General features: G+C 48.3%; 1 protein-coding gene across 1 annotated transcript in view; it reads right to left on the minus strand.

Moving 5' to 3' along the window:
• HIPK3 (homeodomain interacting protein kinase 3) overlaps positions 1-23,104 on the minus strand; it is a 283,073-nt gene extending 259,969 nt beyond the window's left edge. The window contains 1 exon segment of the mRNA XM_030200637.1: positions 22,804-23,104. The gene's annotated coding sequence lies outside the window, so the exon portion shown is untranslated.
• Positions 23,105-26,649: the final 3,545 nt, after the last annotated feature.

Raw genomic sequence — 26,649 nt, forward strand, 5'->3', positions numbered from 1 at the left:
CAGGGTCACTTGAAAGGCCAGAAGTGCCTGAAACACCACTTTCAACTCTAGGCGGTTGATGGACCACTCCGACTCCTCGGGTGTCCATAGACCCTGGGCATGCTTCCCCTTGCAATGTGCGCCCCAGCCTTTCAGACTGGCATCTGTCACCGCTAGGCACCAATCGGGGAGCGCCAGCGGCATTCCTCGACGCAGCATGCTGTCTGAGAGCCACCACTCCATGCTGAGTCGAGCCGCAGGGAGCCAAGAGAGTCTGCATTGGTAATCCTGAGATACTGGAGACCATCTTTGGAGTAGAGCATACTGTAGAGGTCTCAGGTGCGCTCTCGCCCAGGGCACCAGTTCCATGGTGGCCGTCATCGATCCAAGCAGCTGGACAATGTCCCAAGCTCGCGGGCGGGGCATCCTCAGGAGCAGACGGACCTGATTCTGAAGCTTGCACCGCCTTTGCTTGGGTAGGTACACATACCCCGAGGCTGTGTCGAACCTGGCCCCCAAATACTGTAGAGACTGCGAGGGGGTCAGGTGACTTTTGGCCAAATTGACGACCCAGCCCAGAGATTGAAGTACTGAGATCACTCTGGCTGTTACATGCTGACTCTCTGCAGCAGAGTTTGCTTGAATGAGCCAGTCGTCCAGGTACGGGTGAACCCGAATACCCTCTCGCCTGAGAAATGCAGCTACCACCACCATAACCTTCGAAAAGGTGCGGGGAGCTGTGGCGAGGCCAAAAGGCAAGGCCCGGAACTGGAAATGATTTCCCATCACCGCAAACCTCAGAAACTTCTGGTGCGGGGGCCAAATTGGAATATGCAAGCAAGCTTCTTTCAGGTCCAGAGACGTGAGAAACTCTCCTGGCTGTACCGCCGCAAAGACGGAGCGCAGGGTTTCCATGTGAAAATGCCGCACTCTCAGGGACGTGTTTAATTCTTTTAAGTCCAGAATAGGGCGAAAAGACCCTCCTTTTCGTGGCACTACAAAGTAGATGGAGTAGCGGCCGCAGCCGTGTTCGGCAGGAGGTACCGGGGACACGGCCCCTATCTGAATCAGACCTTGTAAAGTCTCCTCTACCGCCGCCCATTTGGCAGCAGAACCGCATCGGGACTTCAAAAACACGTCTTACAGGGCGTCGAATTCTATTCTGTAACCGTCTCTGATCAGGTCCAAGACCCACTGATCTGAGGAAATGTTGGCCCACTCCTCGGCAAAGAGCGAAAGACAGGGAAAGACGTCCTCCGATGACAGGACTCGAGGAGAGGGCCGACGCACCATCATTGAGAGGGTCGCCCCTGAACTCCAGGCCTTGAGCCAGTGGCTGTGGAACGTTTGTCTGAGCGAAAGGAGTTCCTCTGCTGAAAACGGACACGAGACGTGAACCCAGCAGAACGCCCCGGGCGGTACCTTCGAGCTTCACGGAAGCGAGGTCTGTAAGAGGAGTGGACCGCCGCACCCTTAGAGGAAGGCCGAGGCCTATCTTCGGGCAAGCGCTGGGGTTTAGCCTCACCCAGGCCCTTCACAATTTTTTCCAACTCCTCACCAAACAGGAGAAGGCCTTGAAAGGGCAACTTCACCAACCTTTGCTTATAGGCCATGTCCGCCGCCCAATGCCGTAGCCAAAGAAGACGGCAAGCCGCCACTGCTACTGCCATGTGTTTAGCCGAAGCTCTGACAATATCATAAAGGGCGTCAGCAAGAAAGGACAAGGCCGACTCCATCCGCGGAGCCACATCTGAAAAGGGCTACGCTCCATCACCGGGCTGTTCCACTGCCTGTTGCAACCAAGCCAGGCAGGCTCTAGCAGCATAACAACTGCATGCAGACGCCCGAATAGTGAGACCTGCAATTTCAAATGACCGTTTAAGTGCTGATTCCAGTCTACGATCTTGAATATCCTTCAGGGCAACACCTCCTTCAACAGGGAGGGCAGTTCTCTTTGTCACAGCTGTGACTACGGCATCCACTTTAGGCATAGCAAAGCGAGCCATATGCTCCTCACTCAGAGGGTATAATTGCCCCATAGCCCTGGAAACTTTCAAAGGTCCCTCGGGGTCAGCCCATTGAGCCGAAATAAGCTCTTGGATGGAGTCATGCAAAGGAAAGGCTCGAGCAGGCTTTTTGGTACTAGCCATCCTAGAATTCACAGAGGAGGCTGTGACACTGGCAGGGCCCTCAATAGAGAGAGCCTGCAGGGCATCAGAAATAAGCGCTGGCAGCTCATCACAGTGGAACATCCTCACCGCGGAGGGATCGTCCAGATCCTGAGTCACTTCTGCACCAGACTCTGGCTCCTCAGACCATGAAGGCCTGCCAGAGTCCTCCGAATACTCGCAGCCTGACCACGGGGGGGGGGGGAAATGGAGGTGCAGCACTCTCTGAAGGGGAATGAGCCCTTCTGCGCTTCATATTCTGCCAATCATCAGGGAATAACGCCTCAGAGGGCATACCCAGGCTAGAATCCACCGGGGGGGGGGGGGGGGGGGGCGCATTAGAAGAGGCTCATGCCGGGCTTTGTGGGAGAGCTCTTTTAAGCATGTGTGCTTTATGCATTAATAAGACAAAATCAGGAGAGAAAAACTCACCCTGGGCACCCGGATCTCTGCCAGGGCTAGTAGCTCCCATATCAGCCTCACTCCGAGGCCTCCCCCCGGGCTCAGGACTCTCCGTCTCAGCGGAGGTCGCACCATGTGGTAAATTCAAAATGGCGCCCGCTGCCAGCTCAGAGCGCGAAGAATCGTCGCTCGCCATGCTCAGGCCGGCTCTAACGTCTGTACAGCATGATTTACAGAGCCCCGCTGCTGATCTGCGCTTGCCATACTTGGAACAGCGCTTTACTGTCTCCGCAGCCATCGCCGAAAACGGCGGTAAAATTCAAAATCGCCCCAATCGCGGGCCCACCCCGGAGTCAGAAAACACTCTTACCTCACTGGACCGAGTATCACAGCTCCAGTCCCACAGAAAAAGGCAAGGAAAAAACCTCTGTTCCTTTTTTTTTTTTTTTTAAACGCTGTGAGGAAAGCAGAGGTAAATAGAACTCCTGAGGCTCAGGTGAGTGGGAAAGGCAGGGAAAGGGCGAATCTATGTGCCTGCATCCACTGTTGGTGGGGAAGGACAGGGAAAGCTAAGCAATGTGTCCACATCCACGGAGGTATGGGTAAGGCAGGGAAAGGGCGAACCTATGTGCCTTTAAAGTGAAGCTGCTATAGCCTCCAACACCCCTGCTAACAACTGGCAAAAGCACAGGAGCAACCTCCAGGCAGATTTTAGATGGAGCTCGAAGCAGCTGCAGCCACTCTGCTAGGGGAGATAGAGAATACTGAAGAGAGGCAGTGGAGCAAGCTGGTATGAGGCACTGAAAAAAGTGTGCTCTCTATCTCCCTCTGCTGGTTGATGGACACAACCCATCTGTAATGGCTGCATCTGCTTGATGACAAGGAAATGATTATTTAATATTAAGACCCGAAACGTTTTTCTGCCAAAGGAGCCTCATGTTCTAGCTTCCCTGTCTGTAGGAGTAGAAGCATGAGATCTACTACGAATATGTTTTAAAGCAGATCCCATAACTAAGGAATGACAGGGTAACAGTACTCAAAGGTAGTGCATTTTCTGATCATGTACTGTGACAAAACAGTGGGTTTATAAGCCTGTAAAAATGTATTATTTCATGTATTTTTCTAGTTTGGCCAGCAGGTGGTGTATGTTTAAAGCTCTTACAGAGAAATAACTGTTCCCTCTTTAGTTAACACAGATAAGAGGTAACCTGCAGTGATGTGGCCAGCTACTTTTAAAACTTGTTGTTCTGGGCTCCAACTGGCCAGGAGCTCAAATTCAACTAGGATGTACTGGCTTTTGCCCCCGTCTTAGCCAAGGAGAAAAGAGAGAAGGATCTCCTTGCTGAGGCCCTGTGAACAGTTATATTTGATAACCCGTGAGCAGCTATATGTACTAATCTCCCCAGGTACTATTTAGATAGTAAACAAATGTTTAGTTTTACAATTTATCCATATTTCAGTTAACTGTTATTGTTTTCCTGCTTGCATCTTTTCTGCTCATTGTTCTAATTTTTCATGACAACAAACATTTTTAGTTTATTGCCTCTGCTTGTCCGGACTGACTAAGAATCCTGGTTGTCTGTTGAATCTGTGGGTGCTTTCTAGGAACTGTGAGACCAGTGGGAGTGTGGCCCCACTAACCTAGGAATCACTGGCGATAATTTGAGAGCAGGAGACTCACCCAGAGACGGCTGGGACCCAGTCGGTGAGAGGTGGATGCTAGCGTAGAGCACAAGCAGCAGTTGCAGGTGGACCTGAGCTGTGCTGGGGATAGACCTAAGTGGCCGCAGGGTAGCCCCAGGCGGGTAGCTTGGCGTTTCGTGACATGTACATTTTCTTTAATTTTTTTAAAACTTATTTTAAAAACCTAGGTGGTTTACAAAAATAAATACACAATAAAAACAGAGCATTCTGTTCACCGTATCTCAAAAAAGAAATAGCAGAATTAGAAAAGATTAAAGAAGATGGAACTCCTCTCATATAAGGAAAGGCTTAAGAGGTTAGGGCTCTTCAGCTTGAAAAACAGATGGCTGAGGGGAGGTATGACCAATATCTACAAAATCCCGAGTAGTGTAGAACGGACAGAAGTGAATCGATTTTTCACGCTTTCAAAAAGTACAAAGACCAGGGAATGCTTAATGAAATTAAAATTACTTTTAAAATAAATAGGAGGAACTATTTTTTCACTCAAAGAATAGTTAAGCTCTGGAACTCACTGCCGGAGGATGTGGCAACGGCAATTAGTGTATCTGGGTTTTAAAAAGGTATGGACAAGTTTCTGAAGGAAAAGTCCATAATCTGTTATTGAGATGGACATGGGGAAGCCACTGCTTGCCCCAGGATTGGAAGCATAGAACACTGCTGCTAATTAGGGAAGGGAAATAGGACTTGATATACCGCCTTTCTGAGGTTTTTGCAACTACATTCAAAATGGTTTACATATATTCTGGTACTTATTTTGTACCAAGGTCAATGGAGAGTTAAGTGACTTGCCCAGAGCCACAAGGAGCTGCAGTGGGAATCAAACTCAGTTCCCCAGGATCAAAGTCCACTGCACTAACCACTAGGCTACTCCTCCACTCTGCCAGGTACTTGTGACTTAGATTGGTCAATATTGGAAGGAGGATACTGAGCTACATGGACCATTGGTCTGACCCAGTATGGCTGTTATGTTCGTATGTGTCTCACTGTCTGTAGACAGCCAGTTGTCAGTGTGGAGAAGTCATCCCAGCCTGGATTTGTAGAAAGTGTCATTAGCCACTAAAAGGTTGGATGGTGGTTTAATTTAAATACCTGGTGCGGGGGTAGATAACTTAAGTATTTTATTTGTGAAATGCAGGCAGGGGCAGACTAATACTTCAGTCAGTGTTTTGTTACCTAAGTCAGAATTTGGTAGCCATTCATCAAGAAACTCTGTATATTACTGCCCAATTCTGCTGTACTTTTCATAATAAACAATCTTGGAATTTCAGTTTCCTCATTCCTAATGGAGTGCAGGATCTCAGGCCCAGGAGGAGGACATATAATTTCCCCTAGCACAGTCAATGCTTCATTATTCCTCTAAGGACCCCCGTGGGCTCAAGTCAGGTAAGGACCTTGGCCTCAAACCCCAGGAGTTATACCAGCCAGTGATCTTGACCACGGCCTCAAACCTCAGGAGTTATACCAGCCAGTGATCTTGACCACAGGAGACACAGACCTTGAACTGCAACCAGGAGTCAGTACAACTTACACCGTATGAAGGACATAGAAAAATAATGAAAGAATCCAGACTGATTCTGCTATTATACCAGTGACATCAATGAAGTGTTCAGTATCTCAACCTCCATCTGCAGGTAAGAATCTATTGGATGGGTCTAGCAGGAAAAAGAAAGTTAGGATTCTTAAGGTTAAGAGACTACTGAAGGGAAATAAAGAGGGCTACAAAAATCATGAGGTGAGTTTTAACAAATATATGCAAATCAGTTACTTCCTCTTTCAAAGACTAGGTGACATTCAAGGTACTTGCTTTTATGGTTTACTTTATTTGATACACCACTTTTCTTTTAAGAATAAGGAAGTGGTGTACAATAATGAAAATATATAAACCAAGAAAGGAACGCCAATTCATGAAAGCAAGAACAAATTGGTGTAATTTCTTTTTCTTTTAACAACATATAAAAAGCTCTGGAATTTGTTGCCAAAGGAAAGCACAGTGCAGCTGGGTTAAAAAATAATAATAATAATAATAATTCCGAAATTCCAAGAGGAAGTCCACAAACCATCATTAAGGTAGACTTGAAAAAGGCCACTTTTACCGCCACGGGTACGGCGGACAATGCTGTTCCAAACCCCAGACAAAGGAGGAATGGGAGTCCCAAATTTCAGTCTATACTATCAGGCAGCCCAGCTTCGCATAATGGCTGACTGGACCCCGTGGACTACTAAGAAATGGTTACACTGGGAAAGGGCTTGGATGAGAACGCGATTTATAGAAGATATACTGTGGAAATCAGAGAAAGAAATATTAGCAGAAATACGCAGATTACCATTAGGAATGAGTCATTTGCTAAACACATGGTTGTGTGTGCGTAGAAGGGTGTTTCCTGAGAGGAGATACTTTTTGCAGATGGCAATTAGGGGCGCGCCGGGTTTTCCACTGGGGGGTTCAGAATACATTTACCAACAATGGGCAGATAAGGGGCTATATAAACTGGACCAATTATGGGTTGATGGGAAAATAAAGAATTTTGAGGAACTACAAGATGAATATGGGTTAGAAGAGCGGGATCCAGTTTACTATCATTGCTTAAGAAATTATATCCTCCGAAGGGCAAAAGAAGAATTGGAACTTGCAGCAACGAGACTGGAACAGGCAATGGGAAAGGGGGGAGGGCGGGGTAGTATCACCCGGCTATACAGAGCACTCTTATACCTCTCAACGCCACAGGAATATTATATAAGGAGATGGGAGGAGACTCTACAGAATAGCCCTACACCCAACTGGTGGACGAGTAGCTTTTGATACCTGCTCAAACCTTCCATCGCTCAAACCACAATAGAGAATGGATATAAAATCCTGTACTGGTGGTATTATACACCTGATCGGCTGCATAAAATGTACCCACATACCTCGGCAAATTGCTGGCGGGAATGTGGAGAGAGTGGAACTTTTATACACATATGGTGGGAGTGCCCCAAAGTCCAGATTTACTGGACTCAGATACTAGAGCTGGTGAATAAGGTGGTGCAAGGGGTATACCCTCAGCGGATGGAGGTGTGTTTGCTGCAAACCAGGCCCCCGGGAAGCCGGAAACATGAACATAGGTTGGCGATCCAGTTTTTTGTGGCGGCAAAGATGGCGCTGGCGAGGGCCTGGAGGGCAGTGGCAGCGCCCACTGCTAAAGAGGTGTTAACCAGAGTTGACTACCTGCATTTGATGTTGAAGTTGACAGCCGTACGAAAGGGTCAACTCCATATATACCAGAAGATTTGGCAACCATATGAAACTGTACGAAATGAGTTATAGTAAGACTGCTACATATAGGGGGGTAGGGGAGGAGGGGGGGATGGTTTCATAAGAGGCTGTTTAATATTGTATCTATATAACTACATGTTTAACTAGCAGATGGAAGAGAAATGTAATGTTACATACATATGGGTGATAAGGATCGTTGGTTTGTATTATTGTTCTGTTAAAATTATAAATAAACTTGGAAAAAAAAAAAAAAAAAAGAAAGGCCACTTTTTACCCTGAGAGTAATCAGCCTAAAATCTACTTTTGAGGATCCTGCTAACTAGTTGTAGGTAGCCAATGGCCACTATTGGATTGGAAACAGGATACTGTGTTTGATGGACCTTTGCTCTGACCCAGTATGGCAGTTCTTATAATAGCTTTCTCCATGGGCCTAGCATTCCTCTGGCTCCAATCACCCTGTTGCACTATTTTGCAACCTATCATCATCAGCCCCCCCCCCCCCCCCCCCCCCCCCGGACATCTCAGCCCCTTATTTAATGCTTCCTTCGAGTTCCACGTCCCAGAATAAGGCTTTACATTTTCCTTTTCACTTAATTTTACATAAACATTCATTCACACAACTATCTTGGACTGTGTCTCATTTTGTCTGTCATAGTTTGTTCTGTTGCAGACCTTATTTCAAACCTTTTCTACAAATCCCTTTATAAAATACTGAAAGGCCCAGCTCCAGGACTGAGGTACTTCACCAGTTATCATTTCATGTTATGGCCCTCTGGGCAACCAGTACTTAACCCATTCAACCACTGTGGGGTCTACTCATTAAGTTGTCCACTTAAACTGTTGCTAACTGTAGATAGTGAGTGAGAAAACTTTACCAAAAGTACACCACATTCTGCACATACCGCATTGGGACTCCACAAACACGTCTCTCACCGGGGCACCGAATTCCAGTCGGTAACCTTCTCTGATCAGGTCCAGGACCCACTGATCCGAGGTAAACTTGGTCCCTTCTCTAGAAAGAGGGAAAAACGTCCTCCTACTGCAGGAATCGAGGAGTGGACCGGCGTCCCATCATTGTGGAGGACGCCCCTGAACTTCTGGCCTTGAACCGGCCATTGCGGAGCGTTTGTCCGAGCGAAAGTAGTTCCTCTGCTGAAAACGGGCACATTGAGAAAACCCAGCAGAGTGCCCCGGGCAATACCTGCGAGCTTCACGGAAGCGAGGTCTGGAAGAGGAGGGAAACACAGGACCCTTGGAAGAAGGCCTCGGCCTATCCTCAGGTAACCGCTGGGGCTTAGAGTCCCCCAGGTCTTTCACAATCTAATTCCTCTCCAAATAACAGAGACCCTGAAAGGGTAACCTCACCAGCCTTTGCTTAGAGGCCATGTCAGCCTCCCAATACCGCAGCCAAAGAAGTTGGCGGGCAGAAACCACCACAGACATCTGTTTAGCCGAAGCTCTGACCAGATCATAAAGGGCGTCAGCCAAAAATGATAGGGCTGACTCCATCCGCGGGGCAACCTCAGAGAGGGAAACCGCACCATCCGCGGTCTGTTCCACCGCCTGTTGCAACCAGGAAAGACATGCCCGGGCTGCATAGGAACTGCAAATAGACGCCCTTAAAGCAAGGCCCGCAATTTCAAAGGACCGCTTCAGCGCGGATTCCAGCCGCCGGTCCTGCATGTCTTTCAAAGTGACCCCTCCCTTTACTGGGAGAGTGGTCTTTTTAGTCACCGCAGTGACCAACGCATTCACTTTAGGCATCCCCAAAGAGGCCAAGTGCTCCTCACTCAGAGGGTAAAGCTGACCCATAGCCCTGGCCACTTTCAAAGGCCAATCGGGGTCAGACCATTGAGCTGAAATAAGCTCTTGGGTGGAGTCATGAACCGGAAAGGCCCGACTAGGCTCCTTAGTACTCGCAATCCTAAGATTAACAGAGGAAGCCTCTCCTTCAGCAGAATCATCAATCGAGAGGGCCTGAAAGGCATCAGTAATGAGAGCTGGCAGCTCGTCGCGGTGGAAAATCCAAACCGCATTGGGATCATCCAAATCCAGTGGCAAACAGGCACCCCCTCATCTGGATCATCCATCCCTGAGCCTGCCAGATATCTCAGACTCCCCACAGCCCGACCAAGGAAGGGGGGGGGGAGGATATGCGCTACTTTCAGACGGGGAATTTACCCATCTATGTTTAGCGTGTTTCCAACGCTCAGGGGAGGAAATAACATCTGAAGCCATCCCCGGGGCAACAACACCCGGAGGGAACGCAGTGTCAGACACCGAAAAACTCACCCTGACCCTCCGCCTCCAAATTAGGAGAAACGGACGTTGGAGCTCCTCTGGCAGCCTCTAAATGAGGTGTCCCCCTGCACGCAGACTCCTCCGCAACCGCGAGGGTCAAGACATGCAGCGCTTCCAAAATGGCGCCCGCTGCCAGCTCCATCGAGCGGGAAGAATCATCAATCGCCATGCTCGTACTAGCACAAGCGTCTAAGGAGCACGTTTTGATTAGCCCCGCTGCTGATCTGCGTTTACCACAACAGGAGCAGCACTCAACTCCCTCAGCAGCCATTGCCCGACTGGACGGAAATAAAGCAATAAAATGGCAGCGTCGTGCCAAAACTTACCCCATTCAGAACGGCGTCTGCGGGACCTCCCTGGAGGAGCTGGGCACTACTCTCACCTCAGAAGACCGAGTCAACGAGCTCCGGTCAAGCTGCACTGAACCAGAATCTCTGGAAAAAGCTTCAGAACAGCCACGCAGTAAAAGCACACACTTTTTTTTTTTTAACGCTGTGAGGAAAGTTGGAGGCAGGCAGCAACAGAGGGACTCCGGGAGGACAGGGGAATGGGTAAAGCAGGGAAAGGGCAAACCTATATGCCTTTAAAGTGGGCACCACCAGCCACAACACCCCTGCTCAACTGGCAAAGCACAGGCGTGAAGGAGGAGTGGCCTAGTGGTTAGGGTGGTGGACTTTGGTCCTGGGGAACTGAGTTCGAGTCCCACTTCAGGCACAGGCAGCTCCTTGTGACTGGGGGCAAGTCACTTAACCCTCCATTGCCCCAGGTACAAATAAGTACCTGTATACAATATGTAAGCCGCATTGAGCCTGCCATGAGTGGGAAAGCGCGGGGTACAAATGTAACAAAAAATAAAATAAATAAAAATAAAAAATCTATCCATTGGACAGCCCATTTTTTGGGCTCAAGAAGGGTGGATAATACATCCTCAGAAGAAACTTGTAGTGAAGTTCCTGTAGTAGTACATTCTCCACCAAAAGGGGTGCTGATCAAAGGCTGAGTAAGAACGTATTGATATTGTGAAAACCAAAGTTTGTGGTCCAAAGTACCACCACCCGATATAATGGATGCAGAATGCATGGGATTGGCAAGGCCTCATAATTGTCAGCCACTAACTAGTCCCTTGTTTACTGCTAGGTACCTTTTTTATTTTTTTTTTTAAGTTAAAAAGAACAAGGACCGAGAACCAATCCCTAAAGCACACAACTGGTAACATCTCTTGTCTTCAGAGTCAACTCCATTTACCAGTATCCTTTGAGGTATTCCAATCTGTTTGTTTTTTTCTCAACAACATTCTTCTTAGGAATCTGAGATACCACCTATTTTGTTACTTCGGCGCCTTTTATCTGTTATATCCTTCTCTAATTATATTTTGTAACTTTTTACTCTATTCCTATCTTTTGTAAATGCTCAGATGGCTATGATTAAAATTTGATATACTGCCAATCAGATGTAAACTATAACCTAGACACTCACTTTAGGGCCCATAGCTAAGGTATTCAGTTTAATTTAAGTCACCTATAGAAAACCGTATCAAAAGCTTTGTTGGATTGAAAGGGAAAACTGGACAAATCTCTCTGCTCACCTAAACAAGGAAAATAATCAGTCACCCGATACCTATCTTGTATATTGTTTATTCAAATACTTGACATACCACAATTCATACACATAGAGATTTACAATTCACAACAAAACAAAAGGGAAAGAAAAAAGCAGAAAGGTTAAGTGCTGCCCATCCTAGTAACCCAAACTAAGAACAGATATCACTGAAATCCTTGCTAAAGAAAAGTCTTAAGGGCCAACAAATCTTGGCAAGATAGGTTCTAAACAAATGTTAACTTGTGAAGGGGGTTCCATGGTAATGGAACCAAAATATAGAAGGCAGAGTCTCTAGAACAATCCCAACAAAGCTGGTAAAAGTGAAAAGTAAATGTCACAACACAGAAATATAGAAAAATGTAAGCGGATAAAGACCACACGGCCTATTCAGTCTGCCCATCTATGCCATCTACTCTTCCTATCACTCCCTTACAGCTCCTATGTATTTATATTTGTATATTTAATATACCACAAAATTGATCCGAACAGGTGACTAAGAAGTTTACACAAAAATAAAATAACAGGACAATGATGATGAAGAAAAACAGGTCAGAGGAAGATGGGGAGAGGAGAGAGAAGAGGATACATGAGATGGGAGAATAGGAAACGGAAAAAAAATAAGCTAAGAAGTAAATGGGTCACGTCCCAAGCTCCATGAATTCAGATACTATTTTCGTTTCAACCACTTTCACCAGGAGGCTGTTCCATAAATTCACCACTCTTTCCGTGAAGAAGTATTTCTTCAGGTTACTTCTGAGTCCAACTCCTTTTACCTTCATCTTCTGCTCCCCTTGTTCCAAAGCTTCCTTTCAATTGAAAGACTTGCTTCCTGTGCATTTATGCTGCATAGGCATTTAAAAGGGTTAAACTGGAAAGAGGGAAAAGAAAATGTATCTATATGGGAAAATTAGTTTCTTACCTTGGTAATTTTCTTTCCTTTAGTCATAGCAGATGAATCCATTACGAGTGGGTTGTGTCCATCAACCAGCAGGGGGAGATAGAGAGCACTGAAAAACCACAGTGCCTCATAGCCAGCTAGCTCCATCTGCCTCTTCAGTACTTGAAGCTTCCAAAGCAGTGTTACACCACAAAGCATAACAACCTGAACTTTCCTCACAGCGGATGAACGCCCCAAAACTAGAGCTATAAGTCAAAGGAGGGAATGGACTCATCCTCCTGTAACTGAACAGAAATCCTGAAGACTGTTTTCCAAATTACCCCAATGAGGGAACATATCTACAGGAAAAACTGAACATAAAAGTAACACGAATCGCATAATGAACTACTGAGGGAGGGCTCATGGATTCATCTGCTATGACTAAAGGAAAGAAAATTACCAAGGTAAGAACCTAATTTTCCCTTCCTTGTCATCAAGCAGATGAATCCATTACAAGTGGGATGTATCAAAGCAATCCCTAGATAGAGTGGGAACAAGCCACACCACGCGCCAGCACTTGTGCTCCAAAATGCGCGTCTCTCCTGGCAGCCACATCCAGCCTGTAATGTCGGGCAAAAGAGAGCTTAGAAGCTCAAGTAGCTGCACTACATATCTCTTGAAGGGAGAGTGCTCCAGTTTCAGCCCAAGAAGAGGAAATCGCTCTTGTGGAATGTGCCTTAAAGTCTTCAGGCGGAGGCCGGCCAGATAGCAAATATGCTGAAAAGATAGCTTCTTTGAGTCAACGGGCTACAGTGGCCTTAGACGCTGGAGACCCTCTGCACGGACCTGACAAAAGAACAAAAAGATGGTCAGAGGTCCTGAAGGCATTTGACATGCGCAGATATTGCAACAGAGCATCCAGCAGGTACAACTGCCAATAGGCTTCTGGAAACTCCTCTTTAGAAAAGGAGGGCAGGAAAATAGGCTGGTTTAGGTGAAACGCTGAAACCACCTTAGGCATGAAGTAAGGGCACCGTACAAACCATTACTCCGGACTCTGAGAATTGCAGAAATGGGTCTCGACAGGACAGCGCCTGGAGCTCAGATACCCGTCTCGCCGATGTCACAGCCACCAAAAAGACCGTCTTTAAGGTCACATCCTTCTCCGAAGCTCGACTAAGCAGCTCGAAGGGCGAACACTGAAGGGCCTTTAAAACTAACCCCAGGTTCCAGGCCGGACACGGGGCCCGCACGGGAGGACGGAGCCGGAGCACCCCTCTAAGAAACCGTGTCACATCCGGGCAAGCAGACAGAGAGAAGCCAGAGACCTTCCCTCGAAAACATGCTAAGGCTGCCACTTGAACACGCAGGGAATTATAGGCCAAGCCTTTTTGTAAACCGTCCTGCAAAAAGTCAAATATCGGCGAGACAGAAGCCCGCATGGGTGTGATCGCTTTAGAAGCACACCAAGCCTCAAATTGGCGCCAAATCCTGGCATAGGCCACGGAAGTGGAACGCTTGCGGGCCTGTAGGAGAGTGGAAATGACTTTACTGGAATATCCCTTGTCTCTCAATTGCGCCCTCTCAATAGCCATGCCGTAAGACCAAAGCGGCAGGCGTCCTCCATGGTCACCGGGCCCTGTGACAACAGGTTCAGTACCAGAGGTAACGGCAGGGGATCCTCTACCAGCATCCGCCGGAGGTCCGCATACAACTCCCTCCTGGGCCAATCCGGGGTAAAGAGAACCACCTCTCTTTGGTGGAGCCGAATCCGCAGGAGTACTTGCCCTACCAAGGGCCACAGAGGGAACACATACAGGAGGCCCTGAGGCCAGGGTTGAGCCAAAGCATCCAACCCTGCCAAACGAGGATCTCGCCATCTGCTATAGAAGCACGGGACTTTGGCATTTGTGCTTCACGCCATAAGATCTATTACGGGCTTTCCCCATTTGGCACATATCTGCAGGAATACTTTGTCTACAAGGTTCCATTCCGCTGGGTCGATTTGATTCCTGCACAGATAATCGGCTTGCACGTTGCTCTGACCTGCAATATGAGCTGCTGACAGAAACTACAGATGAAGCTCGGCCCAGTGGCAAATCTGCGCGGCCTGCGCAGCTAGTGCCATACACTGAGTGCCTCCTTGGCAATTTATGTAGACCACTGCTGTCGTGTTGTCCAACAGGACTCTGACAGCCAATCCTTCCAGGGTCAATGGAAAGGCCAGAAGCGCCTGGAAAATCACTTTCAACTCCAAGCGATTGATGGACCACTCCAACTTCTCAGGTGTCCATAGACCCTGGGCATGCCTTCCCCGGCAATGAGCACCCCAGCCCTTCAGGCTGGCATCTGTTACCACCAGGCACCAATCGGGGAGCGCTAGCGGCATTCCTCGCCGCAGCATGTTGTCTGAGAGCCACCACTCCATACTGAGCCGGCCCACAGGGAGCCACGTGAGTCTGCATTGATAATCCTGAGATATTGGAGACCACCGTTGAAGCAGGGAGCACTGCAGAGGTCTCAGGTGTGCTCTCGCCCAAGGCACCAGTTCCAAAGTGGCCGTCATCGACACCAACAGCTGGACAATGTCCCAAGCTCGTGGGTGAAGCATCCTCAGGAGCAGACGGACCTGGTTCTGAAGCTTGCACCGCCTTTGCTCGGGTAGGAAGACCATCCCCGAGGCTGTGTCGAACCAGACCCCCAAATATTCTAGAGATTGAGAGGGGGTCCGGTGACTTTTGGCTATATTGATGACCCAGCCCAGAGATCGCAGTACTGAGACCACTCTGGCTGTAACCTGATGACTCTCTTCGGCAGAGTCTGCTCTGATGAGCCAGTCGCCTAGGTACGGGTGAACCCGGATACCCTCTCGCTTGAGAAAAGCAGCTACCACCACGATTACCTTGGAAAAGGTTCGGAGAGCTATGGCGAGGCCAAAAGGCAAGGCCCGAAACTGGAAATATTTTCCCATCACCGCAAAACGCAGAAACCTCTGGTGTGGGGGCCAAATCGTTATGTGCAAGTAAGCTTCTTTCAGGTCCAGAGACGTGAGAAACTCTCCTGGCTGTACCGCCGCAATGATGGAGCGCAGGGTTTCCATGTGAAAATGCCGCACGTTCAGAGACTTGTTGACTTGTTTTAAGTCTAGGACAGGCCAAAAAGACCCTCCTTTTCGCGGCACCACGAAGGAAATGAAGTAACGGCCAGAGCCCCATTCGGAGGTAGGCACGGGGGGAAACCACCCCAATGTGAATCAAGCCTTGCAAGGTCTCCTCTACCGCCGCCCGTTTGGCGGCAGAACCGCATCGGGACTCCACAAACACGTCTCTTATCGGGGCATTGAATTCTAGTCTATAGCCTTCTCTGATCAGGTCCAAGACCCACTGATCTGAGGTAATCTTGGCCCACTCCTCGAGAAAGAGGGAAAGTTGTCCTCCTATCACAGGAATCGAGGAGGGGGCCGGCACACCATCATTGAGAGGGTCGCCCATGAACTCCAGGTCTTGAGCCTGCTGCTGCGGAACGTTTGTCCGAGCAAAAGGAGTTCCTCTGCTGAAAACGGGCACGCAAAGTGAACCCAGCAGAACGTCCCGGGCGGTACCTTCTAGCTTCACGGAAGCGAGGTCTGCAAGAGGGAACCGCCTGACCCTTGGAAGAAGGCTGCAGCCTATCCTCAGGCCTTTTACAATTTTCTCCAACTCCTCACCAAATAGGAGAAGGCCTTGAAAGGGCAACTTCACCAACCTTTGCTTAAAAGCCATGTCAGCTGCCCAATGCCGTAGCCACAGAAGACGGCGAGCCGCCACCGCTACAGCCATCTGTTTAGCTGAAGCTCTGACCAGATCATAAAGGGGGTCAGTCAAAAAAGACAAGGCCGTCTCCACCGCGGTGCCACCACCGAAAGGGGCTCCGCTCCATCTCTGGGCTGTTCCACTGCCTGTTGTAACCAAGCGAGGCAGGTTCGGGCAGCGTAGCAGCTGCATGCAGACGCCCGTAAGGATAGGCCTGAAATTTCAAAGGACCATTTCATAGCTGCCTCCAGGCGATGGTCCTGCATGTCCTTCAGGACAACTCCTCCTTCCACTGGGAGAGTAGTTTTCATTGTCACAGCCGTGACTAGGGCATCCACTTTAGGCACTGCTAGGCACGCCAAATGCTCCTCACCTAGAGGGTATAATTGCCCCATAGCCCTGGCGACTTTCAAAGGCCCCTCGGGGTCAGCCCATTGAGCCATGATAAGCTCTTGGTTGGAGTCATGCAAAGGAAAGGCTCGAGCAGGCTTCTTAGTACTTGCCATCCTCGGATTACCGGAGGTGGTCTCAGTACTCCCAGGGTCTTCTATAGAGAGGACCTGCAAGGCATCAGTAATAAGCGCTGGCAGCTCATCGTGGTGGAAAATCCTCACCACGGAAGGATCATCTGGATCCGGTGGCAATCCTGCACCTTCTTCTGGCTCTCCAGACCATGAGGGCCTGCCAGACCCCTCAGAGTCCTCACATCCCAACCACGAGGGGGAAAAAGAGGGTGCCCCACTCTGAAGGGGAATCCACCCTTCTGCGCTTGTCTTGCGGCCATCTGTCAGGGGAAAACGCGCCTGACGGTAATCCAAGGCCAGACTCCACTGGAGGGGATACAGAAAGCAGGGCCACAGGGGACCCCTGAGGAAGAGCTCTTTTTAACATGTATGCATTATGCAGCAATAAAACGAATTCAGGGAAAAATGGCTCACCCTGGCCTCCCGGTTCCAGTCCAGGGGAAACAGCTCTTTTATTAGCCTCTACACGAGGCGCCCCTCCAGGCTCAAACCCCTCCGCCTCAGCGGGGGTCGCACCATGCTGCTGCAAAATGGCGCCCGCTGCCAGCTCCATGGAGCGGGAAGGAATATCGCTCGCCATGCTCGGGCCGGCTCTACCGTCTGAAAAGCATGCCTTACAGAGCCCCACTGCAGATTTGCACTTGCCACAAACGGAACAGCGCTTTACTTTCTCAGCAGCCATCGCCGAAAACGGCGGAAATTCAAAATGGCGGATTTCGCGCCAAAATCGTCCCGATTGCGGGCCCTCCCTAGAGGAGCTACAAAATGCTCTTACCTCACCAGACCGAGTCTCCAAGCTCTGCTCACGCTGCACAATCAGAAGAAAACTTCTTTTCTGGGATCGCAGCGCCAAAGCGCGACGCAACTTTTTTTTTTTTTTTTTTTAACGCTGTGAGAAAAGTTTGAGGCAACAGCGAAAGAGGCAAATTTCCAACTCCGGAGGATCAGTAGTGTGGGAAAGGCAGGGAAAGGGCAAACCTATGTGCCTGCATCCACAGTGTGGGCAAAGACAGAGCTTGCCTATTTGTCTATTTACACATCGGGGGCCGGGTAAGGCAGGGAATGGGCTAACCTATTTGCCTTTAAAGTGGGCACCATCAGCCACAACACCCCTGCTACAACTGGCAAAAGCACAGGAGCCACCCCAGGCAGATTTTCTGAAGGAGCTTAAACAAGCTGCAACCACCCTGCTAGGGAGATAGAGAATACTGAAGAGGCAGATGGAGAGCTAGCTGGCCATGAGGCACTATGGTTTTTCAGTGCTCTCTATCTCCCCCTGCTGGTTGATGGACACAACCCACTCGTAATGGATTCATCTGCTTGATGACAAGGAAGAGAGAGATATACAGACCTCCCTCACAGTCAGAGGAACTGGACAGGGACTTAATTGAAGACATCCGCAAGATAGCTAGGAAAGGGGAAGTACTACTGATAGGTGACTTCAATATGCTGGATGTTTATTGGGGTGTCCCAGCTGCGGGGTCGTCTAAAAGCAAAGAGATCTAAGATTCCATAAAGGAAGAATTGTTCCGGCAGTGGGTGACGGAACCGACGTGGGATGGAGCTGTTCTGGACCTGGTGCTTACGAATGGAGAGTACGTTTCTGATGTCAAGGTGGCGGACCATTTGGCATCTAGTGATCATCGTATGGTATGGTTCAATATTAAAACAGAAGAGAGAGTTCACTCGAGATTGAAGGTCCTGGATTTCAAAAGAACAAACTTTGCCGAGATGGGGGAATTTCTCAAGGAACAGTTAGCAGGATGGGAACAGCTGAAGGATGTAGAACAGCAATGGACGAGACTGAAAGGAGCTATATTAAAGGCGACTAACCTTTATGTTAGAAAAGTGCATAAAAGAGGAAAAGAAGGCCTCTCTGGTACTCGAATGTAGTAGCTGAAAAGATAAGGGAAAGGAGGCTAGCCTTTGCACATTATAAGACGACTCAGAAAGATGAAGACAGGAGAGAATACCTAAATAAGCGAAGAGAAGCTGTAAAAGCTATCAGGAAAGCGAAGCGGCAAATGGAGGAAAAGATAGCTAATACGGTAAAATTGGGGGACAAGACCTTTTTCAGATATCTGAGTGACAAGAGGAAGTGCCATAATAGCATTGTGAGGCTCAAAGCTGAGGGAGAGAAATGTGTAGAAGATGATAAGGATAAAGCTGAACTGCTTAACGATTACTTTAGCTCTGTGTTCACAAATGAAAAAATGGGGGTAGGGCTGCAGAAAGCAAAGCAAAGGCTAAAGGAGATGGAGGTATGGTAGACCAAGACCCGTTTACGGAGAACTGTGTTTGTGACGGGCTTGCCAAACTAAAAGTAGATAGAACGATGGGGCCTGATGGGATACACCCGAGGATGCTCAAGGAACTCAGAGAAGTTCTGTCGGCTCCGCTGACGGACCTCTTCAAAGCTTCCTTAGAAACTGGAGTGGTCCCGGTGGACTGGAGAAGGGCGGATGTGGTTCCTTTGCACAACAGGGTAAGTAGGAGGTAGGGAATTACAGACCTGTCAGTCTGACCTCGGTGGTGAGTAAGCTAATGGAAACGCTTCTAAAGAAGAGGATTGTGACATTTCTTTAACTACATGGAATGCGGGACCCGAGGCAGCATGGCTTCACTAGTGGCAGGTTGTGTCGGACGAATCTGACTGTCTTCTTCAACTGGGTGACCAAACAGTTGGATGTGGGAGGGGCGCTTGTTGTGGTATACTTGGATTTCAGAAAAAGCCTTTGACACGGTTCCGCACAGGCGACTGATAAATAAATTGAGTGCCCTCAGTGTGGGACCTAGAGTAACTGATTGGGTAAAAAAATTGGTTGAATGGTAGGAGGCAGAGGGTGGTGGTAAATGGAGCTTGCTCTAAAGAAAAGGATGTCGTCAGTGGAGTACCGCAGGGATCGGTCCTAGGACCGGCTTGTTTTTAACATCTTTGTGAGCGATATTGCGGAAGGGCTGTCTGGTAAGGTTTGTCTCTTTGCGGATGATACTTCAGTCTGCAACAGGGTGGACACCCTGGAGGGTGTGAATGACATGGAGGAAGGACCTAGCGAAGCTAGAGGAATGGACCGATATTTGGCAAGTAAAGTTTAATCCCAAAAAATGGCCTCCCGGTGGAGGTGGTGGAGTCGAGGACTGTTCCAGAATTTAAAAAGGCATGGGATAAGCATGTGGGATCGCTTAGGAACAAGAAGAATTATGGGTTACAGAGGACGGGCAGACTGGATGGGTCATTTGGCCTTTATCTGCCGTCATGTTTCTATATCTCCCTTCTTCTTTTCTTCCAAAGTATACATAGCGATTTTTAAGTCTGTCCCTGTAAGCTTTATGACAAGAAACACTGACCACTTTAGTAGCCACCCTCTGGACAAACTCCTTTCTATTTATATATTTTTGAAGGTGTGGTCTCCAGAATTATACACAATATCCTAAATGATGCCCCAATATAAGACTCTGGTAAGACCTCATTGCCTCCTTTTACCTAGTGGCCATTCCACTCCCTATGCACCCAAGCATCCTTCTAGCTTTCACCATCACCTTTTCTACCTGTTTGTCTACCTTAAAGGTCATCACATATGATCACACCCAACCGATGCTCCTCTTTCGTGCACAAAATGTTCTTTACCTCCTAAACTACATTGTTTCCTTGGGGTTTTGCACCCCAAATACAGGATCTTGTGGGGGGGGGGGGGGGGGGGGGGTTAGCATTAAATCTAAGCTTCCAAATTTCAGACCACTCCTCTAGTTTTGCTAAATCATTCGTCGTGTTATCCACATCATCAGGGGTATCTACCTATTGTAGATTTTGGAATAAGAACAAAGTTAACACAAGGAAATAACCAGTATTAAAGAACAGACACACAAAAAAAAGAGGAGTAGGAAATCTGCTCTTTAAACTTGAGTATATAGTTAAAAAGCAACCAATAGACTAACAATCATAGGGTCAAGCATAGCATAATAAACAATCGGACACATTTTGGATCAGTAGTACACAAACGGTTCTTTGACTGGACCCATTTAACCAATAATTACGATAGTCTAGCATATAGAGAAGAGCAAAGAATGAAGACCACAAATGTGATAAAGAACAGAAAAACAAAACCTTACAACAAAAAGTACAAGCCTACTATCCCCCCCTTGTGAGTGGTTTGAACTCCGTTGGCAGACTGGGAGCGTGAGGAGAACTGGCCAGCCTATTCCTGTATGTCCTCCAAGCCATAATTTCTGGCACAGTCTTGAGGTGTTTATAGGAAGATGTAATGGCTTGCACTGGGCTGGCCACAAAGGACTTTCTCCGAGCTGTATAACAGAAAGCAGAGCTCCTCGGAGCACAGCAATTCTTAATAGATCCCAAAGGCAGGGAACCTCCAGCTGTGACCCCTCTCAGGCACATCCGTTTCCTTGTTCTGCAGTCTCTGCTGCCACAAGGCTACATATCACAGACCTAGGGGGCGTCAGAGAGCTATCCTTCCACCATGTACCCTGCCCACTATGCTGTGTTTTTCAGCCACAGGTATTCAATTTTCCTTGAGTCAACAACTTATACGGTCTTATACAACTACGGTCTTATACGGTCTGTGCCAGAGCCAGTGGTGGGAGGCGGGGATAGTGCTGCGCAGACTTATACGGTCTGTGCCAGAGCCGGTGGTGGGAGGCGGGGCGGGTGGTTGGGGGGCGGGGATAGTGCTGGGCAGACTTATACGGTCTGTGTCCTGAAAAAGACAGGTACAAATCAAGGTAAGGTATACACAAAAAATGGCACATGTGAGTTTATCTTGTTGGGCAGACTGGATGGACCGTGCAGGTCTTTTTCTGCCGTCATCTACTATGTTTACTAAGCTCTATGTTATAGAACTTACTCTCAGTACAAAATCATCTTCATATAACCTTACATTCTATTTGCAAATCTTCTAATATAATAATTCGCACCTCCAACGTTCTGAAGCTGACTCCGTGGCAGTGAAGCCCTGTAGTGTTCATAGGCTTCATAATTGCTCCGCCCATGGTAACGCGATGTCAGAAGAATCCCTCCCTCCCTCCGATTTCCAGACCCCCCCCCCTCCGAGTTCCTGACCCGTGGACCCCCCTGCCGCAACCCTCTCGAGCCCTCCTTCCCACCACCAACACTCCCCCCCCACCAGCCAAAGTCTTTTTCTCGGCCGCACAGCATGGACGAATCATCTGATCAAGTTGCAATTTGTTTGTGTGCGTACGTCTAATGTCAGATGCACGCACACAGATTGCAACTTGATCAAATGATTCGTCCACGCCGCGCAGCCAAGAGGGCTTTGGCTGGCGGGGGTTGGGGTCCCCCGCCAGCACAGGTACACGGCAGGGGAGAGTTGGTGGCGGGAAGGGGGTTCGAGAGGGTCGCGGCAGGGGGGTCCCACGGGTCAGGAACTCGGAGGGGGATCTGGAATGCACCACCTGCACAAAAAAATAGAAAAAAAAAGCCGGGGACGACCCTGGAACTCAGAGGGAGGAGGGGGGTGACGACGACCCTGGAACACGGAGGAAGGAGTGACACTGGAACTGGGAGGGGGGGCCCCTGGCACACACTCTCACACACACACTCGCACCCAGTCTCAATCTCTATCACACTCACACATTCACTCTCTCTCTCTCACAGTCACTCTCACACATTGTCTCTCAAACATACACACTCCAAGGAAAACCTTGCTTGCGCCCGTTTCATTTGTGCTAGAAACGGGCCTGTTTTTACTAGTGTACACAATAATGAATGTAAGGCTGTGTAAGAATACCTGCATTACGGATTTTAAATCACCCGTACAAACTTTAGGCCCTTTTGTAATACAACTTTTACTTAATTTGAGTTGCTTTCTGGTTATTGAGCAAGGCATTTATTAAAATTGTAGTTAATAAATACAATGCTTTCTACTTCCACTTCCACTCTACTACTAGAATGAAAATAAACATCGGTAGAAATTAGCTCCTCCAAAGCAGCATAGTTCCAAAGCGGTCTACTGTGTTTTCTGCCACCCGTTACCCCTTCGCCCAAGCGAGTCGAGACCAAGTACAAACACAGAGCCCGTCTCCCACTAGACACATCACGCTGCAAAGCGAGTGCGAAACACAGCGAGTGAAAGAGGATGCTGAACAAAAGCAAGAAGCTCATGACAAGAGAAGAGCTGTGAAGCGGCACCCAGGCCTCCTCGCCGGGCCCCTAGGCCGCCTCGCTTACCTTCATGGGCGACTAGAAGAGTGCGCAGCCTGCGAAGCGGGACAGCCCCACCGCACGCTCAGCGCGCTCCAGCCGCGGCCATCTCGTCGCGTCCGAGACGAGCCCGGAAGACGCCGCCCTCCGACTGGGCGAAGAGGCACAACAGGGCGATCAGGGCCCGACGTCCCATGCTAGCGCGCGACCTCCGCTCTTTCTTCCCGCAGGACGTCGCTCGCTCCGGAGTCCAAGCCAGCGGCGATACACGAACTCGTTCAACGCTTAGCGCCACCTACCGGAATGCTGAGAACCTGTGGCTGTAGGCTTCTGTTCCCCTACATGCGCGTGCGCATTGTCTTTATCCAGGAGGAAGAAAAAAAGAAGGGGACCGCTAGCACGAAGGAGGTTTACTTGGCTAACACTTTGCGCATGCGCAGTGCCCCGTTTTGTTTTCCAGAACGTGGAAAGATGGCTGCGCGCCCATTGGCAAGAACTTGGTACGTGCGCATGCGCCATAGCACGCTGTGCTGGGAGGGCTAGAAGGCGGACGTGCGTCCTCTCTCGTGGTTCAAGGAGATTGAAGAAAACAGGAGACGGGGACTCGTTCGTTGTTTCTATCTAGTCCATTATACGCACTTAGTAGGCGGAGCTTTAGTTCACCCAAAACAATAGCAAAATGTTATTAAAAATAATAGCCAATGCCTTGAAAGGGGGAGGACAAAAGATTTTGGTTCTGTTGTGTTTTACTCATTTGACAGCTTTTTAATTTATCAGAAAGCTTTCCATATCTAGATATAAATATCATGAAGTAAAATTAAGCTATCCTTTCACTGGGGCACTTTGTTTTAAATTCTTTATTTATAATTACTACTACTTACTACTACTTAACATTTCTAGAGCGCTACTAGGGTTACGCAGCGCTGTACAATTTAACAAAGAGAGACAGTCCCTGCTCAAAGTAACATAGTAGATGACGGCAGAAAAAGACCAGCACGGTCCATCCAGTCTGCCCAACAAGATAAACTCATATGTGCTACTTTTTGTTTATACCCTACCTTGATTTGTCCTTTGTTCAGTGAATCCAGACTGCCCCAATTTGACTGCCCCTATCGGACCGACCGTTCACTTGTCTATTAGATTGTAAGCTCTTTGAGCAGGGACTGTCTCTCTTTGTTAAATTGTACAGCGCTGCGTAACCCTAGTAGCGCTCTAGAAATGTTAAGTAGTAGTAGGTTGGCTGAGTGGCTTGGACCAATGGCGAGGTCCTTTGCTGCAGAGTCCCGGGTTGGCTGAGTTGTCTGATAATGTGATTAACCGTATGAAGGAGCCCAGTGCACCTGCTGCAAGACCGCAGTCACCATCATCTGATTCTTCTGGCTTTGCAGGGAATATATCACACAGAATTTTGGAAAGCATCAGCCTTTTGAAATTGGTCTATTGAATCCCCCTTTGTCATTGGTGTGACCCCTGACGCAGGTGCGGTGGCACCGAAACACGGCCCGTGTCGGGTCTCTCTTCAATCAAAATTCACTATTAAAGGCTTTTTTTTAATGAAAAAATTGTGTTCCCTTTTGTTTTTAAAGGCCCTTTGTGCTGTTTTTTTTTTGTGCTCAATAATAAAAGGAGCTCATTGTGAACACTATCTGTAAGAAATGGATTCTAGATAACCTGAAAACCTATACAAGGAGAGAACTTCATAAAACAAATTGGTGAAGAATTAATTAATTTATTATTTCAAAATACAACCTTGCAAGAATGGATGTCTCTTATAGTAAGCAAACATTCCTTATAGTAAGCAGGCACACACATCTCTTAATTCTTACAGCTTATATTTCCTTCATTTGTAACATAGGTTTCTGCCCCTGAATTCTTCATTGGATATTGATTTCATAGCTATAACCTATTAGGGCTAAGCATCGTATGTCAACATCCACCCCTTATGGCCATTCCCCTTTTCTTTTCTGCAAACTGTAAATTTTCCATAGCTACGGAGTTTCTATTTTGAGTATTATCTTGCATGTGTCCACTCACGGGTAGCTCTTATGCTTGGCTTACATTCTCTTATCTCAGCCTTCAGACCTTCATGTCCTGAAGACTTACATACATTTCTGCATCAGCAGTTTCAGGCATGGTAGGCTTCATTCTCTCCCCCCCCCCCCCCCCCCCCCCCCCCGCCTACTGGTTACAGCTTATCTTGCCTTTCACGTTGCATGTTAGCTAGCAACACCTTGCTTTTCAAAACTGCCACATTTTCCAGTTCCTTCCGTTACCAACCTAAAATATTAAAAAGGGAAAATTGGGTTCTTACCATGATAATTTTATTTCCTTTAGTCATAGCAGATGAAGCCATTACGTATGGGTTGTGTCCATCAATCAGCAGGGGGAGATAGAGAGCACTCAACTTTTCACAGTGCCTCATGGCCAGCTAGCTCCACTGCCTCTTCAGTATTTGAAGCTTCCAAAGCAGTATGGCAAACCGCAATGGGAATAACATGAACGTTCCTCACAGCGAACGATGGCCCCTTAACAAGGGCATGAACTCAAAAAAGGAGGGAATGAACTCATCCTCCTGGAGGGAATAAACTCGTCCTCCACTTTGTATAAACGGAGGGAATACTTGCATCCTCCTGGAGGGAATAAACTCATCCTCCCAAAACATGAACTGGAGGGAATGAACTCATCCTTCTAGAACTGTAACAAGAATCCTGCAGACTGTTTTCCGACTCCCCAAGGAAGGAATATAACTTCAGGAAACAAGAACAGCACCTAAAATCAGAATCACTGCAATACAAACAATCATACAGGGAGGGCTCATGGCTTCATCTGCTATGACTAAAGGAAAGAACCTAATTTTCCCTTCCTTGTCATCAAGCAGATGAAGCCATTACGTATGGGATGTAACAAAGCAATCCCTAAATAGGGTGGGAACAAGCCACACCACGCGCTAGCACCTGTGCTCCAAAACGTGCATCCCTCCTGGCAGCCACATCCAGCCTGTAATGTCGGGTGAAAGAGAGCTTAGAAGCCCATGTTGCAGCACTGCAAATCTCATGAAGAGATAGTGCTCCAGTTTCCGCCCAGGAAGAGGAAATCGCTCTTGTGGAATGTGCTTTAAAGGCTTCAGGCGGAGCCCAGCAAGACAGCAGATATGCTGAAAATATAGCTTCTTTGAGCCAACGGGCAATAGTGGCTTTAGACGCTGAAGACCCTCTGCGAGGACCTGCAAACAGCACAAAAAGATGATCAGAGGTCCTGAAAGAATTTGTAATTCGCAGATACTGCAACAGAGTCCTGCGCACATCCAAAAGGTGCAACTGCCCAAATGAACCTGGAAACTCCTCCTCAACAAAGGAGGGAAGAAAAACAGGCTGGTTTAGGTGAAATGCTGAAACCACCTTAGGCATGAAGGAAGGCACGGTCCGAACCGTGACCCCTGACTCTGAGAATTGCAGAAAAGGGTCTCTACAGGACAGCGCCTGGAGCTCTGACACCCGTCTCGCCAAGGTAATGGCCACTAAAAAGACGGCCTTCAGTGTCAAATCTTTCTCTGAAGCACGCCGAAGCGGTTCAAAGGGAGCCCCCTGAAGGGCCTTCAATACTAACCCCAGGTTCCAAGCTGGACAAGGTGCCCGAACGGGAGGACGGAGCCGAAGCACCCCTCTAAGAAACCGTGCCACATCTGGATGAGCAGCTAAGGACACCCCTCTCGAAGAAGCTGCAGCCACCCTGCTTGGGGAGATAGAGAATACAGAAGAGGCAGTGGAGCTAGCTGGCCATGAGGCACTGTGAAAAGTTGAGTGCTATCTATCTCCCCCTGCTGGTTGATGGACACAACCCATACGTAATGGCTTCATAGGCTTGATGACAAGG

The sequence above is a fragment of the Microcaecilia unicolor genome, chromosome 4, assembly GCF_901765095.1.
Source record: "Microcaecilia unicolor chromosome 4, aMicUni1.1, whole genome shotgun sequence".
Lineage (NCBI taxonomy): Eukaryota > Metazoa > Chordata > Amphibia > Gymnophiona > Siphonopidae > Microcaecilia > Microcaecilia unicolor.